Source organism: Ceratotherium simum, chromosome 31 (assembly GCF_057802395.1).
Source record: "Ceratotherium simum simum isolate JZ-2026a chromosome 31, ASM5780239v1, whole genome shotgun sequence".
NCBI lineage: Eukaryota > Metazoa > Chordata > Mammalia > Perissodactyla > Rhinocerotidae > Ceratotherium > Ceratotherium simum.
The window spans coordinates 683,237-699,719 of NC_141930.1; the positions used below are offsets into that span (position 1 = coordinate 683,237).

The 16,483-nt window shown below is 36.8% G+C and overlaps 1 long non-coding RNA gene across 1 annotated transcript in view; it reads left to right on the forward strand.

Moving 5' to 3' along the window:
• LOC147913002 (uncharacterized) overlaps positions 1–3,725 on the forward strand; it is a 49,342-nt gene extending 45,617 nt beyond the window's left edge. The window contains exon 3 of the long non-coding RNA XR_015549269.1: positions 3,549–3,725. This is a non-coding gene — a long non-coding RNA (uncharacterized LOC147913002). The remainder of the gene's footprint in view (positions 1–3,548) is intronic.
• The last annotated feature ends 12,758 nt before the right edge of the window (positions 3,726–16,483 follow it).

Consider the following 16,483-nt stretch of genomic DNA (forward strand, 5'->3'; position numbering starts at 1 on the left):
AGGCGAGTGAGACTCTCAAACACATTGTGTAGAGTAAGCAGTTACAGATACATTGTAGGCCAAAGTAGAAATAATTATTCAATTTAAGGCTTCACCTACCTATGAACCAATAAGTCACTTCTAGTTTGAATTAGTGGAGGCTAAACTGATAGACACACCTCCAAATATTTAACAGCTTACACACAGTAAAAGTTTGTTTCTCACTCATGTAATTTTTTTTTTCTTTGTGAGGAAGATTAGCCCTGAGCTAACATCTGTTGCCAATCCTACTCTTTTTGCTGAGAAAGATTGACCCTCCTAATATCCGTGCCCATCTTCCTCTACTTTATATGGGACGCTGTCACAGCATGGCTTGACAAACGGTATGCCCAGGATCCGAACCTGCGAACCCCGGGCCACCAAAAGGAGCGTACGAACTTGACTGCTATGCCACTGGTCTGGCCCCATCACTCATGCAATTTTTGAAAGCAAGTGTTTGTCCTGGGCAGGTGGCTTTCCTCTACACAGTGATTCAGTAACCCAGGCTCACCATGAAACGAATCAATTATAACGACAGGTGTGACATGTATAAAAATAAATTGTCAAGTGAACAAAAACACAAGACCATCATTGTATATTCAATATCATACTTTGAATGTAATTTTCAATACTACATACCAAGATTCTATGTATTAAGTTTTTTTAAAAAAATCAAATAGCCCTTCTTATAATCTCTTCATGAGAATGATTACCTTAGAAGATTAAAGATGAGGAATGGGATTAAGGAGGTATTTAAAGATGTCCTTAAGTGTGCCTGAAATATATCACTTTGTTAAATTAAAATATACTAACTAATAAATAAACTAACTAATAAAACATACTAAAAATATATTAAAATCATACTATTTCTTCATATTTTGGGAGAAGTTCACTAGCTGTCCACCAAAATCCGTGTGCTCCCTTACTAAAAATAATCACTGAGAAGCAGCTCTCTAGTCAAAAACCAGTTGTCCCTCGAACATAAATGTGCTGAAAGGGCTGAATGAGTTTATACAAGTAAACGTGAGCAAAATTGTTGTCCACACCCTCCAGAACTGGCCCCATGCCCCTCTACCCTCTGGTGAGACCTGAGGTTCTCCATCAGTCCACATCCCTCAAAGTCGGCCTGGAAGAGGCCGACCTGACACCTCCACTCTCACAGCCTTTTTAGAAGATGTTCGGTACACGTCTACTGTGATTGAGACACCATACATCGCAGGTCTTTTTTCGTGTTTACTCTAACCAATGCAATGTTGTAGTAACTTTTCCTGTGATTGAAGTCTTACCAAATGTTAAAAACACTTTTTATTTTACGTAATTCGAAGTGCTTTAAACTTTTGAATAATGAATGAATGACAAATTGTAGTGACAGTGTTTTAAAGATAAAAATTCTAGGAATGTAATCTGAAAAATGCCATGCTACTTTCTGACATGAAAGGCATGCTGAGAGACATCTAGGATATTTAAATAGTTTTTTGAAAAAGGGGACAAAATTGAAATCCGGAACATTCCCCCTCATAATGTGCAAAGGAAGAGGAGAGACGTATCCTTGAGTAGTTTAAAATCCGGCACAAAACTTATAGTAAGTTTTATTGATGCTTTCATTATGACTGTCACTTTTCTCACTTTCTATAATTATGTTAAAATTAATATTAACCATAAATCTCTAAAGTTACTTACAATAGCATTTTCCATTTGTGATGTTAATACTCACCTTCATTTAAAAGCTTTACCTGCCATAAGTTTCTGAGCTGCTTTATTTCCAAATCCATTAGTTCTCAAACTTTTCACACATTTTAGTCTTTTAACTTCTGTGTGCTATGTTTCGGAAGCTTTGGTCTACCTTACAAATATTCATTAAGAGGTAACTTTAAATTTGTTATACATATAGTCACAAACAGAAGATTTAGATCACCATAATCATCTACCTAGTATAACCATATTAAATTTCATATATTCTAGCCAAAAGTCAAGAAGCTTTGTGTTGAAATTAGCCTATTAGGCCTTCTCAAGCCTTTTTAAGATGTTAAAGTGATTAAAAGTTTACATTATCATCTTATTAACAGTTAGAAATACAGAAGTCTCTAGTTGGCAAACAATCCTAGATATTTGACATCTTGGTGGCAAGCCACATCCACAAGGTTTAGTATCTCCATAGTAACCAATTATTTTTCCATTCTCCCTGAAATCTGTTTCTGCTGTTCAACCTTGGATAATGGAACTAGCTGCAGAACCACCTGTGGTACAGAAGCAAGTACAAAGTTTATGATGCACTGTACAGCTACTGTCCCTGTCCATGAAAGAAAATGAGTCAGCTGCTGCAAAATTAGTTTTCTAAATTATATTCTCTAAGAGCTAATCCTATGTAAAAATTCTAACTCAAGCTAGTCTCATTAAAGCAATTATTTGTGCTGCATTGAAAGGACTTTTGTCTTCTGCTATGATTTTTCTCTATACACGTTTGCAATTAGTCAACTCATTCTACACGTAAGCTTCTAATTTATGATGCATGTTGGCAAACACACACAAAGAAGTTCCCCATCTTGGTAAGTTAGTTATCCCTTTCTCAATAAAGGTAACAACATAGATGTCAGAATACCAAAAGATTTATAATTATTACAGTAAAATCAGGTAATTGTAAGAACTACATTAAAATGTAAATTATTAAACAATTGGTCACATTAATAAAATTTGTGAGTTTGCTAGACACTTGTCTTTGGTCATTTTTGCTTTATTTCTAAATAATGTTGCATTCTCTTTTGTATGAGACACACGTGTAAGCAATATAGGTTTCAAGTATAGTAAACTCATATCATAATTTTGTGAAGGATTATTAGGTTAATGGCATATTATTGTTTAGAAATTATAGGTATCCACTTTGTCTTAGGACAATTTTCAATTTTCTGTCCTTTTGCTTTTAAAGAATTATTGAAACATCCCAGTTGTTGCTCAACTTGTCTTTCACATAAGGAAGTAGCATGACTTTATTTTCAGATTATAGTCCCCAAAATTTTATTTTTAAACTTTACCGTCATAGTTGTTCCTTTGTTCATTCATTCATCCATCCATTCATTTATTCACTCATACATTCCTCAGAAAACTTTGAAGCATTTTTATTCTGTGCCAGAAATACTGCTGCTTTCTGAATATACTCTCATGAATATGGCGGGCAAAGTCCATCTTTATGGTTTTAGGGGATGGAGTGATAAATAGAAGAAAACAAAATAACATTTTTAATTACAGATTGGATACATGTTTTCAAGACTACCCATTTAATATTGGGAGGTCAGTGAAATTCTCTCTCTGATGCTGATATTTAAGCTGAGCCCTAAAATACGAGGTGTGGCCAGGCACCATACATGAGTTTATGCTGGTGAGATAATTACAGTATTTTTTTAAAGTACTCAACATAAAAAAGCAACATGGACTTCAGTGAATTTTTTTGAAGATTCATAAAACCTTAGAGAATGAATGATTTCTTCCCTACATATGAAGATGCTAAATTTTCCCTCTCTCTCTTTTATTTATAGGTGTGGCAATATCAAGGAGCGGCTAAAAATTGATGTGTGTTAAATTTCCAGCTCTGTCAATAACGAGCTGAGTGAACCTGAGCAGCTCTGAATCTTCCTGTATCTCTATTTTGGAAACTGAAACTCTGTATCTCTGTTATTTGTTATTTCTTACGAGGTTTGAATGAAACTCTGCATTCCTCAGTTTTTTTGTTATTTCTTATGAAGCTTAAAATGAGTACTCATGTATTACTTACAGATATAAATTACTTAGAAATGACAGATTGTATGAGCTCCATACACCCTAGCTATTATCAACATTTAAAAAATCTACTCTTAACCCTCTTGCTCTTTTGATTCACAATCATATTTTTGAGTTATCTGTGTTTTTATATCTGCTGTAAGACTTTCACTGCCATTAACTCTTTGGTGCCCTCTTCCGTCACGGCCTGAAATAATTCTCTTTAATAACTGACTTCTCTTCTGATGTTACTGTTAGTGACATTCGACACTATTTTTTTTTTTTTTTTTTTTAAGATTTTATTTATTTTATTTTTTTCCCCCCAAAAGAGTTGTATGTCGTAGCTGCACATCCTTCTAGTTGCTGTATGCGGGACTCGGCCTCAGGATGAACGGAGAAGTGGTGCCTCGATGCGCACCCGGGATCCGAACCTGGGCCACCAGCATCGCAGCGCGCGCACTTAACCACCAAGCCACTAGACACTATTAACTGTACCATATTTCTTGAAAGTCTGTTGTCTTCCACGATGTCATCTTATACCGTTCTCCTTCTAAATTTCTAGCCATTTGTTCTTGGTCTTCTTAATGAATACTTTCCTGTATGCTCTACCACTGATATGTGAGTATCCTTTAGAATTCTACACAAAGCTTTCCACTTTCTTTGTAACCTAATGGAGAACGTATTTATATCCATGGCTTCAGATGATGGTTCCCAAGATTTGTGTCTTTAGTGAGGACTTCTTTCTTCCATGCTCCAGAGGGTGTTGCTGATTTCCTGTAGAACAACCACCATCTGTGTGATTCCCAGATGTGCTTGAAACATATCTTTACTCAGTGTAAGATCCTCCTCCCCTGAATTCCCTATATCTACCTGATCACTTATTCAGTCATCCAAGAAGAAACTTTGTTAGCACACTCCCTCTCCTTCAAACTCTAAGTAATCTGTAACCAAGCCCTAACGTTTTCTATTTCCGCTGTGTCCCTCCAGTCTCATTCTCTCTGTGTCTATTGAAACAATGTTACTCAAACCTTAACCTTAACCTTAACCATCCCATGTGGACTTTTTTCAACTGCCTCCTCATTAGATTCCTTCCCTCCATCCTGGCTGCTCCATAGAGCATTTTTCTGTAATTCATGTTAATCCAGGTTGTCGAATATAAACGGGGTCTTGGATGCAGCAAAATATTTCTAGGTATTTTTGTATCCTCTTGCTATTAAAGGATGTCTAGACTTCAAAATATAAAGGATTTATTTTGTAAAGTAACCCTAGGAGTATTCCCATGTGCTATGTACAATTCTCTTCCTCAATTTCAAGTCATTTCTCTTTGTTTACTTCTTCCTTTGGGTAGCTTTGCTGAGGCTATTCCATATGACCAACAAGCCAGGTGTCAGCTTTCCTGCCTTTTTCCATGTCTGCTTGGGACCTAAAGCTGAGTTATTTCTGCACTCACATCTTAGAAAATTCTTTCTGTCTACACATACTGAAGCTACTGCCTGCAGCTTCAATCTCTCTAAGGCTCAGCTCTAGTTAAGTTGGCCAGAAATAGAAGCAGACATACCCTTCGCAGGCATCTGAACAAACACCCCTGTTTTCAAAGATTCTTAACATTCCCACTAGACAATACATGAACTTGGGGATGAGTTGAACCTAGCAGTTCATCAGACATACCTAATCTATCAATTTCACTTTAGATTTAGCTGGATACTCAGCTCTAAAATCATGGCATTTAAAATATCGTTCCCCATTTTGGAAGTAAAAATACTTAAGCACAGGTACGGGTATAACATATAGAAAGATAAAATACTGAGAATACAGTTTTTATCTGTTTTAGTATTTTTTTGTTTCTCTTCTGGATGATGCACAAGAAGCAATTCGGGCTCACCATGAGACAGATGTAAGCTCAACGCTAGTACATAGGAAAATTGTTAAAAATAGAGCCTGAAACTCAATAAATGTTTGTGGAATCAATAGATGGATGATTAAATGGTGAATGGAACACTACGTTGATTGGCCAGACAAATCCATGGGAAATGGTGTTAAAAGTCAAGGGTAATTGCTGTTGGCTCAGTAGCAAGCCTTTTTGGACATTAAAAAAGAAAAAGAAAAAAGCCAAAGTTTTTTCCTGAGGCAACAAGGCACAAGATAACCAAGTCTCTCAATTCAGCCTGCATTCATTAAACCGCTGTTCTCTCTCGTTTTCCATACGCACCTGTAAACCTCATCTTCATGTGTTCACTTCATGAGTAATTAAATCCATTACTTACTGCTTGCCAAGTCCTTCCAGGTCAATAAATCCAAAAATTCTTGAGTTATATATTAAAAACTATTTCTACTTTACTTTTTATTTCATAAATAAATGTAATATTCTTTGGTTCCATCTACCTTTAATGTTACCCTAAGGAACTCAATTTCAGATAATTTTCAGTCAAACTTTGACTCGCATTCAAGCTAATCTAGAATTTATGTCATTATTCTTTTATAGACCTCATGTTTTCATGTTTACATTCAATCCTAACTGTATTTTTTATTATAAAGATAATTCATGTAAAGTGTCTAAAACAATACTTATACAGGTATTCAGAACAAGACAGTTACTTTCTCCTCTCATAAGTTTCTGCTCTGGTCTCATTAATTCTATTTCTTCCCTCATATTTTGAAATATGTTTACCATTTTTATTTTAAAGTCCCTTTTATATTGCTTTATGATCTATAAATCATGAGTTATGTCCCATGTTTTTATTTAATTTAATTTAACTAAGTCTCTCATTTGTGGAGGAGGGAATGATAGAGTCTTTATTTTGCCTCTTGGGTAGACAGACTTTTTAGATGGCCCTAATGATCCCCACCTTCTGGTATCACACCTTTGTGCGATCCCACACCCTTGAGTGTGGATCTGGTGCCTTGCTGCTAACCAACAGAATACAGGAAACATGATGGAATATCACTGGCATAATTAGACTACATAGGATGGTGACTTTTGTCATGTGGGCACACTCTCTTTCTTGCCAGCTTTGACGAAGCAAGCTGCTCTGCTGGAGAAGCCCATGTGGTAAGAACTGAGGACAAGCTCCAGCCACCAGCTAGTGGGTCACTGAGACCCTCAGGTCAACAGCGCCCCTGGGAACTGAATGCTGGCAAAACCACACAAGCCAGTGTTAAAGCAGATCCCTCCTGAGCTGAAGTTTAGAATCAGACGGAGCATAAGACAGACACTGAGGCAGAGGACCAGGTGAGCTGGGCCTGGATTTCCGACCCACAGCAACTGCAAGAGAAAAATCTGTGTTCTTTTAAGCTGCTTGATTTTGAGGTAATTTGTTATGCAACAATAGATAATGAATACATCTTCATCTTAGAAGATGTTTTCTGCTGCATATAGAATTCTAACTTGGCAAATCACCACCACTGCCACCCCCTCAGTTTACAGGTGTTTGTCCATTGCTTTCCGGATTCCGTGTTTCTGCTGTTACCCCTGAACAGCACATAAACAATGTTTATGGTATTTTTTCCTCTGAGTACTCAAGATTTTCTCTTTACCTTTGTTTTGAGGAGAGGGATTATGAAATTCTCAGGCATGGTTTTCTTTGCATTTATCCAGCCCAAAGTCACTGATATTACTGAATTTGCAGATTGATGTCTTTGTTCATATTTTTAAAACTAAACTTTTTTTATTTCAATATTTCTCCATCCCCCTCTCTCTGTCTTCTGGGAAGTTAACGATATTAACTTTACACTTATTAAAGTATCAGTCACATATTCTAAACTTCATTCTGTGAGGTATTTTTTTTAATTCTTTTATTTCTATCTGTTTTTTTTTTAATTTTTTGTTTATTGCAGAACATTGGTTTATAACATTGTAAAAATTTCAGATGTACATCATTATACTTCTATTTATGCATAGATTACATCATGTTCACCACCAAAATACTAATTACAACCCAGCACCACACACATGTGCCTAATTATCCATTTCGCCCTCCTCTCTCCCCCCTTCCCCTCTGGTAACCACCAATCCAATCTCTGTCCCTAAGTGTTTGTTTGTTGTTGTTACTATCTACTACTTAATGAGGGAAATCATACGGTATTTGACCTTCTCCCTCTGACTTATTTCACTTTGCATTATACCCTCAATGTCCATCCACGTTGTCACGAATGGCTGGATTTCATCGTTTCTTATGGCTGAGTAGTATTCCATTGTGTATATATACCACATCTTCTTTATCCATTCGTCCCTTGATGGGCACTTAGGTTGCTTCCAAGTCTTGGCTATTGTGAATAATGCTGCAATGAACACAGGGGTGCATGTATCTTTATGCATTGGTGTTTTCAAGTTCTTTGGATAAATATCCAGCAGTGGAATAGCTGGATCATATGGTAGTTCTATCCTTGATTTTTTGAGGAATCTCCATACTCTATCTGTATTTCAGTTTGGATATTTTTTAGTGAATTCTTGAATTTACACCCACGTGAGTTCTTAATTTTGCAATACGTTTTCCAATTTTAAACCATCCATTGCTTTTTCTGAAGACTGTGTTTATCTTTAGAAATACTCTAATTTTTGTACATTTTTTATATTTCCTTTAATATATTAATCTTAGTATTTTTAATTCCTTGTTGCCTAACTTTAATATCTAATTCATCTCTGCGTCTACTTCTGTTTATTGTTTACTGTTTTTCTTGCTTAATCAGTCACTTTTTTCTTACTCTTTTGCATATCTAATATATATTTTATTTTTTTTATTTTTGTGTGTGTGAGGAGATCAGCCCTGTGCTAACATCTGCCAATCCTCCTCTTTTTTTGCTGAGGAAGACTGGCCCTGGGCTAACATCCATGCCCATCTTCCTCCACTTTGTATGGGACGCCGCCACAGCATGGCTTGCCAAGCAGTGCGTCAGTGCGCACTGGGGATCCAAATCAGCAAACCTTGGGCTGGCACAGCGGAGCACGCACGCTTAACTGCTTGCGCCACCAGGCCGGCCCCTCTAACATATATTTTAAATTTTAAGCTGGAAATTATTAATTAAAAATGTAAATTTTCTGCATTATGTAACTTTTCTCTAAAGGATGCTGCATTTTGACCTGGAAGTTAGTTAAATAGCCCTCGAATTGTTTTGGTCATATTGGTGTTTATTTTTAGGCTTTATTAGGAAGGTTTCTTTCATTTTATGTCTCAGTCCTGAAGGAGTGTGTGGTCCTGACTGCTGCGTGTGCCTGTTTTGGGGTCTCAACTGAATACCTGAGTCATCAAGATCTTCCACTCGGGCCGGGCCAGGGGCCCTGTGTCTCTCCAGTTCTCTGCTGCCTCTGTAACCTCTATTCTAAGTCTTCAAGAGTCTTGCACTACATATTTGCATCTTTAGGGTTCAGCTAAGATTACAAGGAGAATTTGTACAGATTTTATTCTTTCTTCTTTGTGATTTACTTCTATGAAACCATGTCACCAAAGCTGAGCTGTTGTAGAAAACTCAAAACCCGAATATCTAGTTTTGTCTGCCCTATAGGACTGCTCCTTTCTACTTGAACCCGATTTCTTTGCACCATGGTGTCAAAGTGCTCTCAGAGGGAAATGTCTGTTAATGTTTGGCTCGCAGGGTATGCTTATCTGCTCTCAAGAGGAGTAGTTTTCCTTTTTTGTCCAGACTTTGTAGTGCCATGAAAGACTGCGGCTCTGAGGACCCTGGAACCCACTATCCTGGGCAGGAGTCAGGGTTATTCTGAAGGATGTTGCAGCAGAACCAGAGGAAAGAGATTACCTTCAAGTGGTGCCTGGATAGTAGACCTCGCCAGGGAGGCCTGAGCGAACTTGAGCACTTCTTCAGACAGCTGTAGAAATTCCTAGAAATATATTCAAAAGCCTTTGAGAGGGAGTTGAGATGCTATGATATGAAGGTGAGGGCAGTGATCCAGTGCAATCGGAGATGTTACCATTAGTGTGAGTTTCCTTATAACTATTTCTACAAGTACTCAGGAAAACTCAGACTACTTATGATATCTATATACTGTGAATAATGAATTGCCATAATTAAAATCTCTGACGTATATTTGTCCACACTGTGTATTTGGACAGCCCATTTCAGAGTCAATGGCTTGGCCTCAGATGCAGCAGAGAAAAAACAAGTCCTTAAGAACTACAGGTGTCTTCTCTCCCCAGTATAGGCATGTCGTGCCTGCCAAACCCTGGAGCTTAGTGTATGAGGTGTTGTGACTTAGATTAAAAAAATAACCAAACTACTGTCAGATAGATACCAGATCTGAAATTTGGGGCCGGAGAAGTTTAATTTCCTGGGAAGAGCTAAAAACAACAACAAGTAAAAATAAAAAACACAACCCCCAACATAGTACAAATAAGAGAAGCCACAAGTATCAAGTAGTAGGAGGAGAGGTGGGTGATTTTCCTTGGCTAGCTCCCAGCACTGAGCCTGACGATCCTGTCCATGTGGGGGGGACACTCAGAGGGTTGTCAGTCAGGGGCTTTGATTGGAACGCAGAGTAGAACCTGGGTTCTTCAGGAGTCATATTTATCTTCAAAGAGTGATTGCGTTGTCATCTGAAAATGTTTACTGCATAGGACCCAGGAGGATATGTGGAGTTTGACCATCATTTGCCATGAAACACTTCAGGAGTCATCCACTTAGAGGCAGAGGAAAGCTAATTTTCTATCAACCCAACTTACGGAAGGATGACCATGGAAAAGCAAACAAAACAGCAAAGAAGAAAAGTACCAAATATATAGATAGCAACAATATCTTTGTACATTATTTTTTATTCCAAATATATCAATAAGCTGATGAGGTCTCTGGAAAATACCAGTTACATCATCACTGCTAAGAAGGCTCTTAAAAGTGCTATATGTCATAGTCTAACAAAATTTTCCAGTATTTGTCAGATATTACCACCCAAGCAATTCAAGGTTACCCCACCAGGACCTAAGAGGTTGGTTATAGATTATAAATAGACACCATTAAATTAATAATACAAAAATAGAGAGATAAATAAGAACTACATTGTGTGCCTTTTCTTTTCAGGAAAAATAACTCTAAAGCATCTATCTACTACCTCTGCTTCATACAACACATCAGAGGCTGAAAAAGAGGAGCATTTAGGACGTAGTTTACAAGGTGCTAATGCCTTTTCTTTTTGAAACAGGAACACTGAGACCGGCACAAATCCTGGTAAAAAGGACTGTCAATTCATCTTTAAGTAAATTAAACATTTGTGGAATATCTAAGCTTCCACAAACACCGGCCTCCCAGACACTAAAACTGCTAGTATTTGGTATCTATCTTTGAAAAGAAAAAGAGTTGAGTCGACTGGGGATTAAAATTATGGCTCCAAGGAGTCTGAGTGTTTTGAAGGTGGAGCAGAAGACAGGGACTCAAAGATTCACTTGTAGCATCAAACTCTATGCTGCATCAAGGGGTGTGTTTCTTTGCACTGACTGTTCTTTGGATCTTGATGGCTAATTAAAAATGTATTTATCACAGAAGGAAAATGAGATGTCGGTTCTCATGATAAAGGAAATCACAAATGTATAAAATCTTAATCTTTTCCTTGAATAGTTTCAGTTCCCTAAAACTATCTTAACTATGTGTCTTTTTCTGCACATAAGTATTTTTTCCACCACATGTTTAATTCCTTCCTAGAAGGAAGGAGTTACATAAATCTGTAGCTTTGAATTTCACCCATAAAATATCCTTCAAGCAGTGAGCAGATGGGCTTTACCTTACAAAGTTTTATACAGCAGTTGTATCTCCTTCCTCTATTTTTCACGTTATTAAGGTCACATGGGTATGCTATCATCACAGTCCAAAAACGGTGCTGCCTGGGATATTTGAATATGCCGTAAAGGAAAGAAAAAGTGAACTTGTGTGTGTAGCAGGCCCTGGATATGAAATACTAAATACCAAAAATTTTTTCACTGTTTTACAAAAGGTACAGCTTGAGAGAGCTAATTATAGAAATTTTGGTGGGGCCAGCCCAGTGGTGTAGTGTTTGGGTTCGCACACTCCGCTGTGGTGGCCCAGGGTTCACAGGTTCAGATCCTGGGCACGGACCTACACACTGCTCATCAAGCCAGGCTATGGTGGCGTCCTGCATATAAAGTAAAGGAAGATGGGTACGGATGTTAGCCCAGGGACAATCCTGCTCAGCATAAGATTGGCAGAAGCTGTTAGCTCAGTGCTAATCTTCCTCACCAGAAAAAAAAAAAAAAAAGAAGAAATTTTGGAAAATTTTTTATATCCACTCTTAGCCTTCCCAGAAGCATTTGACACAGTGGATCACACTTTGCCTTTGAAATAATTACTTCTCATGGCTCTCGTGAAACCACAGTCTCCTTTGATGGATTCTTCTCCTCGACCTGACTCCCACATGTTGCAATCCCTCAGGGCTCATTCCAGCCCCTGTCTTTTGCATTCTCTCTATTCTCACCTTTGGCTCTTTCCTTGGCTTTGTATGTCAGCTATACACTAAAATTTAGAAAGAAGGTTGAGGAAAGCATTTCCTGGAGAAAAAATGTTAGGTAAGTCCTAAAGCTCAAGTAGGAGTTAGACAGGCTTAGGAAGTAAAAGTGGAATTTGAGAAAAGAAGTAAAACTCCAGATGGTGACGAGAAAGGGTTAAAGCCCTATAGGCAGGAGGAAAGGCTTAGAAAGTTCTTGGTGTTAAATGCCAGCTGTACTCTGAATTTCTCAGATGTAAATTCCAATCAGAGACCCCTTCTCTCAGCTCCAGAGTCATTTATCCACTTCCCAGTTGACTGTTTCTCTTGGATCTTCGTACGTATCTAAGATTTATCATACCCAAAAAAAACTGGCTTTATTCCAGGATTTCTTCACTTCAGTAAGTGAATCTCCATCCATAGCCAGGACGGGGAATTCATCAACTCCAAGCCTGAAAGTCTTTATTTACAGTCCTTCGTCTCTTACATTCTGATTCTGGAGGTACTAGCGTGTGTACCTGCAAACACACCTAAAACGACTCCTAAAACAGGCGAAGATCACCTCTCACCTGAAATAACAGTCTCCAGTGGTTGTGCCCATGGTTTTGATCCATCCACATCATTCTTCACACGTTCATCATATTAACATAATAATGGAGAAAAATCATATAACCATCTAAATAGATGCTAGAAAAGCATTTAACAAAATTTAACATGTATTCATGATAAAATTACCAGAAAAACAGTGATAGAAGGGAATTTCTTCAACGTGCTAAAGAACACCTATGAAAAACCTACAGCTAAAATCATACTTCATGGAGAAAGACTGAATGCTTTCCTCCTAAAATTAGAAAAAAGGCAAGAAGTTTGCATTCACAACTCCTAGTCAATGGTTAACTGGACTAGTGCAATAAAGCAAAAAGGAAAGAAAGTCATAGAGACTGGAAAGAAAAACAATGAAATAAATTTATTTGCAGGTAACATGGCTCTCTATAGACAAAATTCCAAAAATCATAAAATGACACAAAATTGATAATTTAGTAAGGTTAAAAAGTACAAGGTCAATACATATAAGTCTGTGTACTGAATAAGAGAAAAATGAAATTTTAAAAAGCCATTTAAAATAGCATTAAAAACATGATATACCTAGGCATGAATTTAGCAAAATATATGCAAAGTTGACATAATGAAACGCATGACATTCTGCTGTGAGAAATTCAAGAAGACGTGAATAGATGGTGAGATATACCAAGTTCCTAAATTAGAAAATACAATATTTTTTAAGACTATCCTCAAATTTGTCCAAAGAGTCAGCACAATGCCAGTTAAAATCCCCATAAGTTTTTTGGGTTTTTGCTTTAATTTGCTTTCTGTAGAAATTGTCATATTGATTGTAAAGTTTATACAGAAAAGCAAAGAATCTGGAACAGCCAAATAATTTTGAAAATGAAGAAAAAACGTTTGAGGACTTTGTTTCAAGACTTTTAAATGTAAAATAATGAACAGGATGTGACATTAGTGTAAGAACAGACATAGAGATCAATCAAACATAAATGCTAACAGGATATTATTCTTGAACGAACGTGAGAAGAAAATCCTCTGCAACTTCTGGGTGTTATTAGTTTTGTTGATGTTGTTACTTTTTAGATAGCAGGGCCCAAAAGCACGAACCATATAAGAAAAATAAATATTTTGGGCCTTACAAAAATTTAAAAGTTTTTCTCTTTGAAAGAGTTCCCAATGAAAATCAAAATTCCCAGGACAAAGTGGGAGAAAATGTAGATACACATGAAAAAGAACTGGTATTTAGAATGAATAACAAATTCTTACAACTCAGCAATAAAGAGATAGTTAACCCAATAAACATGGGCAAAGGATTTGAGCAGACATTTCACACAGAAGGTATAAATATGATCAATAAGCACATAAAAAGATGCTTAATCACAGGAAAGTGCTACAATAACAAGTTTAATAAACCACAATGAGATACTATTATGTAACCACGAGAATGCCTAAAAATAAAGAGACTGGCAATATTAAGTGTTGTAAAGATGGCAAGCCACTTTATGCCTTGTGGGTGGAGATGTAAAATTGTACAGTCACTTTGGAAAACTGGCAGGTTCTTGTCAAGTTAAACATACATCTACCATATGACACAAAAATTCTACTTCTGGGTAGTTACCAAAGGGAAATGAAAACATTTTTACACAAAAAGACTTCTGTGAGACTACCTGTAACACTTTTATTTATAATAGTCAAAAACTGGAAAAAATCTGTATGTCCATTGGGGGGAACGGATAAGGAGCCATGGTGTCTGAAAACATGGAAAATCACTCAGCAATAAAAAAGAACAAATTACTGATACACAAAATATTGTGAACAGGTTTCAAAACACACCGAGTGAAAGAAGACAAACAAACAGTATTATTCTATGATTCCATTTGAATGCAATTCCAGAACAGGCGAAACTAAAATGTCTCTCTCAAAGCAGATCAATGGCTTCCTGAGGCTGAAAAGGAGCAAAAGGAAATTTTTGAGGGATGGAAATGTTCTATGCTTTTATCGTGGTGGTGGTGGTTACACGGAGTTAGATAATTGTCAAAATTCATCCTGCTATGCACTTAAACTGGGGTTTTTTATTGTATGTAAGCAAGCAATGTTACTTTTAAAATCATAAGTGAGAAAAAAGGAAGAGAACTAAGCTTCTTGATTTATAGCAAAAATAACTACCATTTATTAAGGACTTAGCATGTGCCAGGCCTTTGTCTAAGCACTTTCAATGTGAGATCCCACTTAATCTTCACAGCATCCTTCACAGGCAGAGACTGTCCCCATCTTAGAGATGAGGGAAGTAAGTTTTAGGAAACGACATAACCAAATTTTTTCTTGGGTTTAAACACTCAAGGATTATTTACTATTCTCTTAAAGTTTCTAAAAAGCTAAAGAATTTCCTGATTCTACTTTTTAAATTGCTTTTTCTTCACATTAAGATTTAGTCTAGTTCCTGTGGAGTAAAACTTTGAAAATCAATACATCTGTTTAACAGTTTGCAATCTCTGGAATTCTCATTGAGCCTTTCTTCCTATACAAAAAACAGGACAAAATGATGACTTCAGCTATTATCAAATGTAAAATGAAACCAACAAATGGAAAAAGTTGTCTAGCTTTGAATATAAGTTATATATAAGTATCTATGCCATATGCATGCAGTTTCTGTCAGAATATTAGGTAACTTTCCCATATTTAAATTTTCTTTCTTAGGGATAAACTAAAAAAATACTTTTAATGTACAGATAAAATTCTAAAATAATATTTGAAATAGACTTTCTTTTTTTTTTTTGCAATGCTTTATTTTTTTATTTTTATTTATTTATTTTTTCCCCCAAAGCCCCAGTAGATAGTTGTATGTCATAGCTGCACATCCTTCTAGTTGCTGTATGTGGGACGCGGCCTCAGCATGGCCAGAGAAGTGGTGCGTAGGTGCGCACCCGGGATCTGAACCCGGGCCGCCAGCAGCAGAGCGCACGCACTTAACGGCTAAGCCACAGGGCCGGCCATGAAATAGACTTTCTAAGGATAGGAAAGTTAGCAAAATTGGCGTTAAATGTTATATTTTGCTAAAAGGGTAGCGTTTTGATGGCAGCACTATTAGATTTTACACAGATAATATGTATCAGAAAGGAACCTTGCGGAGGGAATGTTTGATGTTCCTTGGGCCTGCTTCCTGTGTGACACAACAGAGTCAGAACGTCATTTCTCAAGAGTGCCCTCAACGTCTTCCGAAGGTTCCTTCCTCCCACATGTTCTATGTACTCTTTCATGATTAGTTATTGTTAGAAGCAGACATCAAGCATGTAAAGGAAAATGAAAATTTATTTACTCCAACAGGTTAAGATAGGTTCATAATAGTTGTACAAAGAATGACATGTCCCTTTTTAAGAACTTACCTCGCGGTCAGAAGTTCTATGTGCAAAATTCAGAACAAAAGAGGTATGCTCATCATAGTTTTTTATCTCTATGGTCTCAGTTTTCTGTCTGCAAAATTAGGTAAACTGTGTTCCCGGATACCTTATTCAGAAATAAAATGTATATATAAATATATACACACACACACATGTATGTGTCTATATTTATACTTTATGTTTCTGACAATATTCTAAACAAGAAAAGAATAATATGAGCAATGATCTAGATTGCCCTTGAAGTTCACTATAATCCTACCTAACAAGTAATATCTCATCACAGCGAATGCTGTATGTCTAATAAATAAGAAAGCAT